An 11,967-nucleotide genomic window follows, 5' to 3' on the forward strand; every position below is an offset into this window, starting at 1 on the left:
TTATTATGAGTGTGGAATGAGCATATACAACGTTAGCTTAGCCTGATCGACCCGATCTTTATTCAGAAAACAAGCATTTTAAAAGGTTTTTCGCCTGCCGTCTTGTCTGCAGACTTGTCAAGCATTGATTCATGGTTTTTACTAACCGGTATCAGTATGTTGTTACTTCGGCATCATTTAGAAACGTGTATTACAATTTACTCACGGTAAAATATGTTCATGTTGTTGTAGTTGTAGCTCCCGAGCCAGCGCGTCTTGTTTGAATGATGCGAGTAAACACAGCTGGCAGCCGCGGTGAAACTCGAGCGTTTAGAGCGATACGATAGGAGCGATTAGAGCGAAGCGAATATTCGCATCGCGTCCGGTGTGAACGCAGCATTAGGCCTACCTTTGATGATCAATTCACTGAAACACAAAGTTCATCCTCCTGTCCTTCTGGATGAAGCACTTGATGGCGGGGTCATGCAGCTGATCCTTTGCCACTCCAATTTATCATTGTAACTCAATCTTGAAAATGACTCGGTTAATAATTTCGCGACGATGTCATCACTATCACTGAAGTGAGCCATCATGAACGAACTTATGCTAATCATAAATCTATCGATCATAAATCTATCGATTAGATTTATGATTCGAAAATAATAAAAGTAGGGTAGACATGTGGATATTATCCGGCTGAACAAAACGTGCATTTATCTAACAGGTTCGTTTCCCACAGACCTTATTTCGAGCTATTTTCCAAAACCCTATGGAGAAATCCCATTGCTTTTGTGTCGAGGGAACCCGAGTGTAGCTTACTTCCGGGTTTTAGGACGCGTCACTGCACCACTTTATACACGTATAAACTTCACAGCGGGCGGAACTTGTCATAAAGTCCATGAAAATAAAGCCCACCCATTTAGAGGGAGGATATGATTGGTCAATTGTACTGTCATTTGACATTACTCTCTCATTGAGTTACTCTAGCTGGCCCTCTGTGAATGTACAAGAGGGAACAACAAGCTCTCCCGTCTTCACAGTAACTCGCAGAGACGGCATTTAACCCTTCACATTCCAACAGAAACTGAACAGGCAGATTCGAAGGATTTATTTCTTTGGAAATGTTATTTCAAATACAATGAAATCAAGTTATTTTGGTAAAACTAATGAAAAATTTAACAAAACAAATATATAAAAAATAATATTTAACCTGTTACGCACGGCCCCCCCGGTACCGGGCGGATAAACGCGTCATTTGCAGGAAACAACGTCTAAGGAATCTTAATATTTAATAAACTATGAATGTTTTATATCCATGTAACGGGAAGAAACTCAGCTAACTGATCTTTTTAATTTTTTTTCTCCAAAAAAACCCCACAATGCTAACACTCAGCCTCTGAATTAGCCACGAGCGAAAAAATGTAACCTATCTCTGCACCTAAACTCACTCTAACTCCCTTATTACTTATCCTAGATGCACAGCCAACCCCTCGTTTTGCATCAGCTGGAGACACAGAATCTAGGGGTGCCCACCTCAACACTCAGTGATAAACATTTGCGACGCTATAAACGAAAGCGTACATCATAACATGTGGAGCTAGGTAGCTAGAAACGCTAACATGGCTTACCTTGGTCAAAACTGGTTTTCAATGGCATTAAAACGATGCTGCAGTTAATCCATAGGTTAATCCAATGTGTCTGTGTCCTCTTTGAAATGATTTCTGATAATCCATAAGCAATAAAACTGCTTTTTCGTTTCCAAATGCCAGAGCTAGAGATAGGTCCACTCTGCTGCAAATTTACATGCGCGCAGCCCCCACCTTTTCCCTTCACAACGTGTGTGTGTGGGGGCCTCCCCCTTCGATTCTATTGGCTCTAACGGTCAGAAAGAGGTGTCAACCATCAAAATCGACCAAGGGGGACCAGAGATATGGAAAAGAACCCATTTTCACCCAAATCATCTCAGAGGTGGGGTGGTTTTGGCTAAACCTCTCTAAAAAGGTGAAATGTCACTTGTTTTGCATCAATCTTGATACAGGGTACTTATTATATGTTGTACTTTGGATTCCTAAAGCTTTTAGTCTACTAACCCATCATCCAAGGGTAGTTTTCACTATCTGTAAACAGAATATTTGGACGGACACTATAATTTACAGTTTTTTACTATGTAAAATCTGAATTTTCTTTAAAATAAAAAACATTTATATTGATTCTGACACTTCTACATCCAACTCACAGATGTAACCTTGCTTTGATAAAAGAAATTATTCATATAACCCTTTTAGAAGTTAAGTTGTAGTCATTTGTTTTGGGCATGTCATTTTCGAGCCTGAAACATGAAAAACAGGCTTGGTGCTTAACAGGTTAAAAATAAATGTTTTTTTTTTTAATGTTTTCAAATATAATATTTTAGAATATCTTAGGCCCTCACAGAGGCCCTGACGGCTCGCCACTGTGACCCACAGTGGGAACGTCAGTCTCATGCTTTGACTGTTATGAAGACAGAAGAGCGGCATTTCACCGACAACTGTAAACAGGCTTGTCTGTTTGAGCAACTGGCTCAGTGCAAAGAAGTAGACAGGGTTGGGAGAGAGTGTAAGAGAGAGAGAGGTTCCAGGTTGTTGTATTGAAAATATTCAGGAGAATATTTGTCATTGTTCAGAGGTTGTTGTGTTGAGAATATTCAGGAGAATATTTGTCATTGTTCCAATGATAATAAACAAACATTTGCATAAAGAATATTTATCCACTCATATGTTGATAAGAGTATTAAAAACTTGGAAAATATTCCTCTAAGGTAGATTTAGAACAGATAAAAAATGTGCGATTAATTTGCGATTAATCGCGATTAACTATGGACATCATGCGATTAATCGCGATTAAATATTTTAATCGACTGACAGCCCTTTAAGATTTACATTAAAACTTCTTTCAGACAGATACGACTTAAACCAGTACCACTGATTCCCACAAAATGCTGCAGGCGAGAAATGAGAATACTCTGATATACAGTGTCAAAGGCAGCTGTAAGGTCTAAAAGTATAAGAACAGCACTGTTCCCAGAGTCAGTAGCTAAAAACAGGTAATTAAAAACTTTTAAAAGAGCAGATTCAGTGCTGTGGAGGGGTTTAAACCCAGACTGGAATACCTCAAGAATGCCATGCACATTTAAGAAAGACTGCAACTGCTTCAGTACCACTTTTTTTCAAAAAATTTGGACATAAAAGGAAGTTTAGAGATAGGTCGAAAATTGTCAAAAACAGAGGTGTCTAGTTTTTTTTATTTTTATCAAAGGCTGGACCACAGCATGTTTTAGGCACTTTGGTACTTTTCCTGTAGTCAGGCTGCTGTTAATTATATTAAGAACGTTAAGTCCAACAATGTCCCAGATTTCTTAAAAAAATCGCACAGGGACAACATCGCTTGGAGAACCCGAGGGTTTCAATTGAGCAACAATTTCCATTAGAGCAGGAAGTGAAACAAGCTCAAACTGATCCATAACAGCTGAGCAAGTGTCCATGACAGATGGATCATGGGAAGGAAGTGAGATGTTTGCTCTGATGGCGGTGACCTTGTCAACAAAAAACTGTAGAAACGCCTCACAGGTTTCAGTGGAGGTTACTAAGTTGATGGATTGTGGGACATTTAGTATACAGTTTATAGTGCTAAAAAGAACACAGGGTTTATGACAGTTATTACGTATAACATCTGAAAAATACTTCGTTTTTTCCGCTTTGACAACTTTCTGATATCTACACCAGGAGCCCTTTAAAATATCATAAGACACATGCAGCCTGTCTTTTTTCCATTGGCGTTCAGCCCTTCTGCACTCCTGTCTGGCAATACGAGTGGACTCATTTAACCATGGTTCAGACTTAACTTTAGGGCGAACAGCTTTTAGTGGAGCAATAGTAACAAGGATGTCTTGACAAGAGGAGTTAAAGAAAGAAAGTAACTCCTCTGTATCACCAGTAATAGGATATGCTCTGTCATCCACAACATTTTTGAAGGCAGCAGAAAACTGAACAGCGGTGGAGGGTTTAAGCATGCGACGAAAATGAGCAGGTGGACACTGTTTACCAACAACACAAGGGATAGTGATGTCAAATAGAACAGGCATGTGATCGGAGAAAATTGGGTCGCATATCTCAACATTACATATTGATAGACCATAAGACAGGACAAGATCAAGAGTATGCCCGTGTTCGTGCGTGGGGCCAGAAACCGATTGAACAAGATTAAAGGCATCAATAAGATTTAAAAAGTCTCGAGCCAACGGTTTGTTAGGACAGCAAACATGTATGTTTAAATCCCCCAAGATAAGAGCCCGGTCATATGTATGCATAATGCCGGTCAGGAAATCGGAAGAATCGTTGATAAAGTCCTTGTTGTACTTTGGGGGACGGTAAATCACTGCACACAGGACCGGATCAGAGCGGCCCAACTCAAATGAGTTCAGTTCAAAACTAGAGAACGAGGCCGGCAACTGTTTACAATAATAATAATAATAATAATTAAAACTGCGGTCACAGAAGTGTGCGCAGTGATGAGCGGGCCCTCGCGTCCGTGCGCCTGTCGCCGGTCGTCCCGGCGTCAAGCAGACGCGCGCGAGTCCTCGGAAATGAGCGGTTTGTCATTTCTCTAATTTTTGCGTCCCAGACTCCCAGCTCGTCCGGCAGCGACCCGGAAACGGATGTCCGTGCGCCGTCTCGAAGGAAAACTATTTCTCTAAAGGCTCGTCGAGGATTGATTATCGAGGAGGCTGTCTGGAGGAGCCGTAACCGAGGATACACTGATTTAGAGGAGAGAGGAGTCTCTCTGGAGGAGCTATAACCGAGGGTACAAAGATGTGGAGGAGAGAGGAGAGATCTCCCCCTGGATGTTAGGCTATTTTTTTTTAATACAACTGCTTTCATTGTGACGCGATGTTTACAATGAGAACAGCTGCTGAGGTCAGTGCAGAAAGCAGAACAGTGTGTATAATATATATCGCTCAATAATATATGTAACAGGCCTACATTTCACACTTTATTTGTAGGCTTTAGGAAATATCTACAAATAAACAGTAGGGTTAGGGTTAGGGTTAGGGAGTGTATAGGTGTCTGTTGTAATGAATATGCCGCCAGCAAAGGGCGTTGTTGGACAAACAGTAGGTGAGTGTGTGTGTGAGTGTGAGTGTGTGTGTGTGTGTGTGTGTGTGTGTGTGTGTGTGTGTGTCTGAGAGTTGATGTGCCGGGCAGACAGGCGGGTCTCAGTAGGTTAAGTATCTGACATTAAATGGTCAAAAATTGTACATTCTCCGTTAGCTTACGAGCTCCATGTTCAAGCGATCGACTATTCCTTCGCAATGTAGCATCACTTTGGATATTTGCTTAAATTGTCCTGGATTGGAATTTTTCCGATCATTTCCCTAGGAGGAGTTTGCAAAAATGTGCTTAAAATACATGAAAAACGCGCATTCTTGAAAATAGCCGACTTTCTGGGGGGTGGGGCTAATGAAAAGCAATTTGAAATATGTGTGCAATCATAATAGCAATGTGGATACAGCGTTTCGCGAATATCGGTAAAAATATATGCGAGTAGTTTGGAGTAATGTAAATCGTCAAAAATGGTGTATTCGCTGTTCGCTTACGACCTCCCCGATTGAGATATAAAAAATGAACTCCGCAATTTTTCATGACATTGGCTAGGGGCTAAACCTGTCCTGCATTGGCATTTTTCCGATCATTTCCCCAGGAGGAGTTCGCAAAAATGTGCTTAAAATGCATGAAAAACGCACATTTTTCAAAATGGCCGACTTTCTGGGGGGCGGGGCTAATGAAAAGCAATTTGAAATATGTGTGCAATCATAATAGCAATGTGTATACAGCGTTTCGTGAATATCGGAAAAACTATATTTGAGTAATTTGGAGTAGTTTGGAGTCATTTGCGACATGTAAATGGTCAAAACTGGTGTATTCGCTGTTAGCTTACGACCTCCACGATTGATTTATCAAAAATGTGCTCCGCAATTTAGCATCATATAGGAAAGTTGTCCTGGATTGGAATTTTTCCGATCATTCCCCTAGGACAGACCTGGGCATCGTACGGCCCCCGGGCCACATACGGCCCTTTGGTTGACTCTGACCGGCCCGTGTAAGGCTAATTGGAAATTACAAAATAAACATATTTTCTAACTTTACCTCATGCATGGACTAAAGCTGCATTGCTTTTATTTTGAAGTTGTTTTTTATTCACGTGCATAATGACGCAATACGTATATCAAGACGTGCACATTATTGGATCCTTGTCACAAGACGACTTTAGCCCTCAAAAAAATGTCCGCTAAAAAAAGAAAGGTAGATGCTGAATGCAGGGTTTTCAACAAAAATTGGACTGCTAAGTATTTATTTACTGAAGTCGGAGGTAAAACCGTGTGTTTAGTTTGCGGGGAGCAGATCGCCGTGTTTAAGGAGTACAATGTGAGTCGACATTACGAGACGAAACACGCGGAGAAATATAAAAACTTGACTGACGCTGAAAGGGCGCGGACATCGGAAGCTTTGCTAGCTAAGCTGCAAAAGCAGCAAGGCTTTTTTACCAAGCTTCACACATCCAGTGATGCAGCAACCATGACCAGCTTTGTGATATCCCACAAAATTGCTAAAAACAGTAAGCCGTCCTCGGAGGGGGAGTTTGTCAAAGAGTGCTTGGTGGACTCTGCAGCACTAATATGCCCTGAAAAAAAAGCCGCATTTGAGCAAGTCCCGCTGTCCAGGCGAACCGTGACTAGAAGGATCGAGGACATTGCGGGGAATCTGGAGCTTCAGCTGCAACGTGAAGTGGCAAGTTACTGTACGACTTTTTCTCCTTGGCTTTGGACGAGAGCTGTGATGTCCGCGACACAGCCCAGTTACTCGTATTCGTCCGCGGGATAACACCGGACTTCAAGATTACGGAGGAGCTGGCAGCAATGCGGTCGATGAAAGGGACGACGACAGGGAGCGATCTGTTCACGGAGGTAAACGAGTGCATGGACACGCATACATATGTGAACAAACATTTTCAATTATGAAGTTTACGAAATCCAGGTATAGATCCTCTCTCACTGATGATCATCTGTCAGCTGTGCTTCGCATCTCCACCTCAGACATTCAACCTGACTTTGATGCACTCGTTAAAGCCCAGCAGAGACTAGATTTCTCTCACTGAACAAGAAAAGAGAACTTAAAAACACCAAATGAGGTGGTTAGACTACAAATGTTGGCATGTAAAGGCACCAACTAGCAGTGAACTGGGACACTTTCTTTGGAAGCCTTTTTCTCAAAATCACAGTTCAGTGATGTTTAGTGACAGTTCAATATGATGTATCTTGCTTAATATTTGGAGTACAAAGACAATATTGTGATGTCTTTAGAATGCTAAGAACCTCTTTCCAACAGTAAATGAAACTCAAAATGTGTTTGAGTGAATGTGACTGAAAATGTTCACTAATATGAGTCACAAATGGTGAAAAACGTTCATTTTGTTTACCATTGTTTTGGGAAATTTGATTTAATAAATGACATTTTTTTGTAAGGCAACCTCACTTTTTCATTGCTTAACTATAACATATACTCTTACCAGCTTGTCAAAACAATGCTATTTACTGCTTTTTATAAAGAAATACAATTAATATTATGCAGAATTGAGTTCAGCCTTTTGGCCCGGCCCTCCACAATATTTTCAGTTTCTCATGTGGCCCCATGGAAAAAATAATTGCCCACCCCTGCCCTAGGAGGAGTTTGCAAGAATGTGCTTAAAATGCATGAAAAACGCAAATTTTTCAAAATGGCCGACTTTGTCGGGGGCGGGGCTAATGGAAGCAAATTAGTAATATGTCCGCAATTCCATGATGAATGTGTGTGCCAAAATTCGTGAAGTTCTGAGAAACTATATGTGACTACCACACAATAGGGGGCGCTAGTGAGCAGTTTTTTTGAAAAATTACGTTTTTTTTTTTACATTCTCGAAAAAGTTGTGGGCAGTGACGTGTGTCCCAAGTTTTGCGTCCGATGCTCATTTTATGCTATCGCAATTTAAAAAAAATGTATAGGCCACGCCCACATTCTGCATTTGTTGCGACACTTTAAATCTCAGTTTGTTGTCACCTCCAGAGTTTGTGTAAAAAAATAAAAATAATTCGTCCATCCGCTCTTGAGTTATAAATTGGTGGTGTTTTTGGCGCCCCCTATAGTCCAAAATGAAAATGCTATGGTGTGCCTATTCCCCAAGACAGACTGAACCTATCCACCAACATCTGTGATATATAGATACATTGTTGATGAGTTATGAGCATTTCTTTCTAAGCCCCGCCTTTTTGCGAGTACGTTTTGATTGATGGCGGCAATATTTATCGTCTTAACATGCTCATTTTCTATGGAAATGTGTCTGACCCTCCACCAATGCTGTATACGAAGTTTGGTGTTGAAAAACTGAAAATTGAAATTGAAGTGAATATTTCACTGTTTTGAACATTATGCTAATTAAAAAAAAGAAAATGTAGGCGGAGCTTAGGGTTTCAAGAGGATTATTTGTAGATCAGGTCCACCCGGATATGTGTGCAAAATGTCAGGTCATTTGGAGTTACGGTGCGACTTTGTAAATTTATTCCGAAATGGGATTTTGATAGGTGGCGCTAGTGAGCAGGTTGGAATATTTAACCCATTGACTCTTAAACAACTTTTGAAGCGTCCTAAAGACCTCAAAAACAGGAAACGCCAGCAGAAAAATAATAATACCGAGGATAACAATAGGTACTTCGTGCTAGGACGCCGTTGGGTCCTAGCGCTCCGTGCTCGGGCCCTAATAATAAATGGAATTTATAAAGCGCCTTTCAAGGGACCCAAGGTCGCTGTACATCAGGGGTACTCAAATACAAATCTTAAAGGTCCAAAAAAAATGTTTCAATAAGACAAAGGTCCGTTTTAAGATTCTTAACACGAGGTTGCAAAAACAAAAATAATCTGCAGCAGTTTTCATTGTTATTGTGTCTGTGCTTGATCTATGGAGCTAATTTCCTGCCATAACTCCACAAACAAACTAAACAGGTTTTACAAATGCCTTATGATTCACTAACAAACACAATGTGGTTTGCAAATACAAAACACCATCTACAAACTAATGAATTTAGTTTTGCAAAGAAAAAACGTATCTATCAAACAAACACATAACATTTTTCTAATAAATCATGTTTCAGAGACAAATTCAGCTTAGGTTTTACAAGTACACAACTTTTTTTTACAAGTGCACAAATTTGTTTTACAACTACAACACTTTGTTTTACAACTACAAAACTTTTTTTTACAAGTGCACAAATTTGTTTTACAACTACAACACTTTGTTTTACAACTACAAAACTTTTTTTTACAAGTACAAAACTTTTTCTTCTCACGGCGGAATATTACTGCCAAAAGTCACGTGACTGGAATATTACTGCCAAAAGTCACGTGACTGAGTCACGTGACTTTTGGCAGTAATATTCCGCCGTGGTTGTGCTCATACACACCAAGCCCCCAGGAAGTGCGCCGGACTCTGATGAAAATATTCGTGCTGGCCAAACGGCGGTACTACACTTCCTTTTGGTTGCCAGGCCCGGAAACACTTTTTCCCATTGACTTACATGGGGAAAGAGTGGTCTGTAAATCGTTGGATAATTTTTTTTAAACTAAATAAACTACCCAGTATGAACACTTGTATAGCCCTTATTAAAAACATTCGTTCCTCAAGTTGTAAAATGTGCTAATAACGTTATTCTGAGAGTTATTTCCCTCTGCATTATGAACGCGCATCTAACCCACGGGACCGCGCCGCCCGGCACGTTCATGTTACGTGTTCAGCACTACATGAGTTTATCTTTACCCATGGATGCACAATAAGAACGGACCCATATCGCCTTACTGCCAGCCCACGGAGCTGTAATAATGGATATATTGCACATGTTTGCTGTAATTCATCATTTGTAAAATATTATACTACATGGGCTGTATGATTAAATCTTGTACCGTAAATGTTGTATTAAATAAAGTTAATATTACCGACGTAGATTAACGTCCCTGTAGCTTCTTATTGCACTAAGAAGCTTATTGCACTGTGTGTGTATATATATATATATATATATATATATATATATATATATATATATATATATATATATACAGTGCAATAATTATTTCATGCTAAATGAAGCTCTGTTGCTTGGATATCACTAGATCCTGTTACAGCGTAATATAAAAGTACATAACGATTGATGTGTAAATTAGCATAATTACTAGCTAACCGCTAGCTGCTAACTGCAGCCTCGTTAATATCAAATCTATCATAACAAACATTACCATGCTGTCATGAACGTGCGGTGCTGTTACGTGTACGCAAATTGACGTGCTTGATGTGAACGAGCATTTTGGGGGGCATGGTTAAAGTTGCGCATGCGCTATGAGCGCACATACGGGTACTTCTCAGGCATGCCGGGTAATCTGTGACGTTTCGCTCTCTCAAAAGTTGGGCCATTTTATCATCATGCGCGAATGAGCAACTCTCATAGGAATGAATGAGGCCCCGCCTCCCACGCTGTATCCAGTTCTTATTATACATCCATGATACACACTCACACATGCTCACTCACACATGCTCACTCACACATGCTCCACGGCAGCAGGGGGCACTACTGAGTCCATTGGGAAGGCGGGAGGTTGAGCAGAGCATGGAACAGCTCTTGCCAGCCTGATCATGACAGCGGTGTTTCTAGCGATCCAGCATCTGAATTTAGCGATCACAACGAAAACAGCCAAGACACATATTGAGCCCAGAAAATGAATGTTCTTAGGGCTGTAAATATAATAAGCCTTTGTCTAAAATAGACAACATTGTAACTAAGGAGATTTAAACTATACAGCGATTCTGCACTCGGTCAATCAGCTGCTCTTCATTTTCTTTCCTGCTATATTCAATGAGTGATACAAATATTTTTTACCATACGTTCTGAATAAAACTGATACTGTTGGACTCGGTACTAGTTGACTGCTACCAGAAATAAAAGGAAGTACTTTACTGTGTACTTTGTGAGTAATCCTCTGTCAGAGTCCCCTCCATAGTACATAATGCATGTTTTTTGCTATCTTTGATGAATGATAAAAGGGTCATTCCAGAATTGGAGGACAATTTAGACACCAACATTTTTGAAAAATGAACCTTTCATTTGATTATTTTTTGTTATGTATTTAGGAAAAACAGATAATAAACCATAAAAAAAAGTGATTTGCCCAGCTAAGGCATCAAATGTATATTTTCCAATGAAGAATTAACCCTGTTACTCTAATTATAGTAACAGGGTTGCAAGTAACAGGGTTGAAAATCAATGCTAATTTTAGCTTTTACCTCAGGAATTAATGCTAGCTGCACAATGTAATGCTATTGTCAAGGAATGGACACACTTTATATTATATTTATATTTATATATATTTAACAAAAGAAAGATACATTTGAAATTAATTTGTTTTTGTTTCATAATTTGAGTAACAGGGTTGCGTTTGTATGAGTGCCACACTCCTTCAAGAGTGACAAGATTGGAAATATATTACAAATAAAAGAGAGGACTTAGTTTTGGTCTACCCATGGTAGTAGCACATGGCTTGCTGATGTCCTTTCCACTGTGTCATGCGACAAACAGTTTTTTCACTTCCTCTGCCAAGCTAAAAAGGTTTCGGTAACAGGGTTGCGCGCATGTTGAGGGACACACCTTCTGTGCAAAATTACTGTTATTTAAAATGTGTTTATGATTTAACAAATTGATTTTACCATTACAAGACACATATATCAATAGAATAATACCAAAAAAGTAAATAAAAACCCTATTTTAAATGTTATAGTTGACATGCAAGTTGGTCACCAAGAAGCTGGGACAAGAGAAAAGGGCAATTTTAGGGGGTGTTCGAGAGCTATTTGATATTTTAAATAATATTTTGAAACCAC

Source organism: Trematomus bernacchii, unplaced genomic scaffold, assembly GCF_902827165.1.
Source record: "Trematomus bernacchii unplaced genomic scaffold, fTreBer1.1, whole genome shotgun sequence".
Lineage (NCBI taxonomy): Eukaryota > Metazoa > Chordata > Actinopteri > Perciformes > Nototheniidae > Trematomus > Trematomus bernacchii.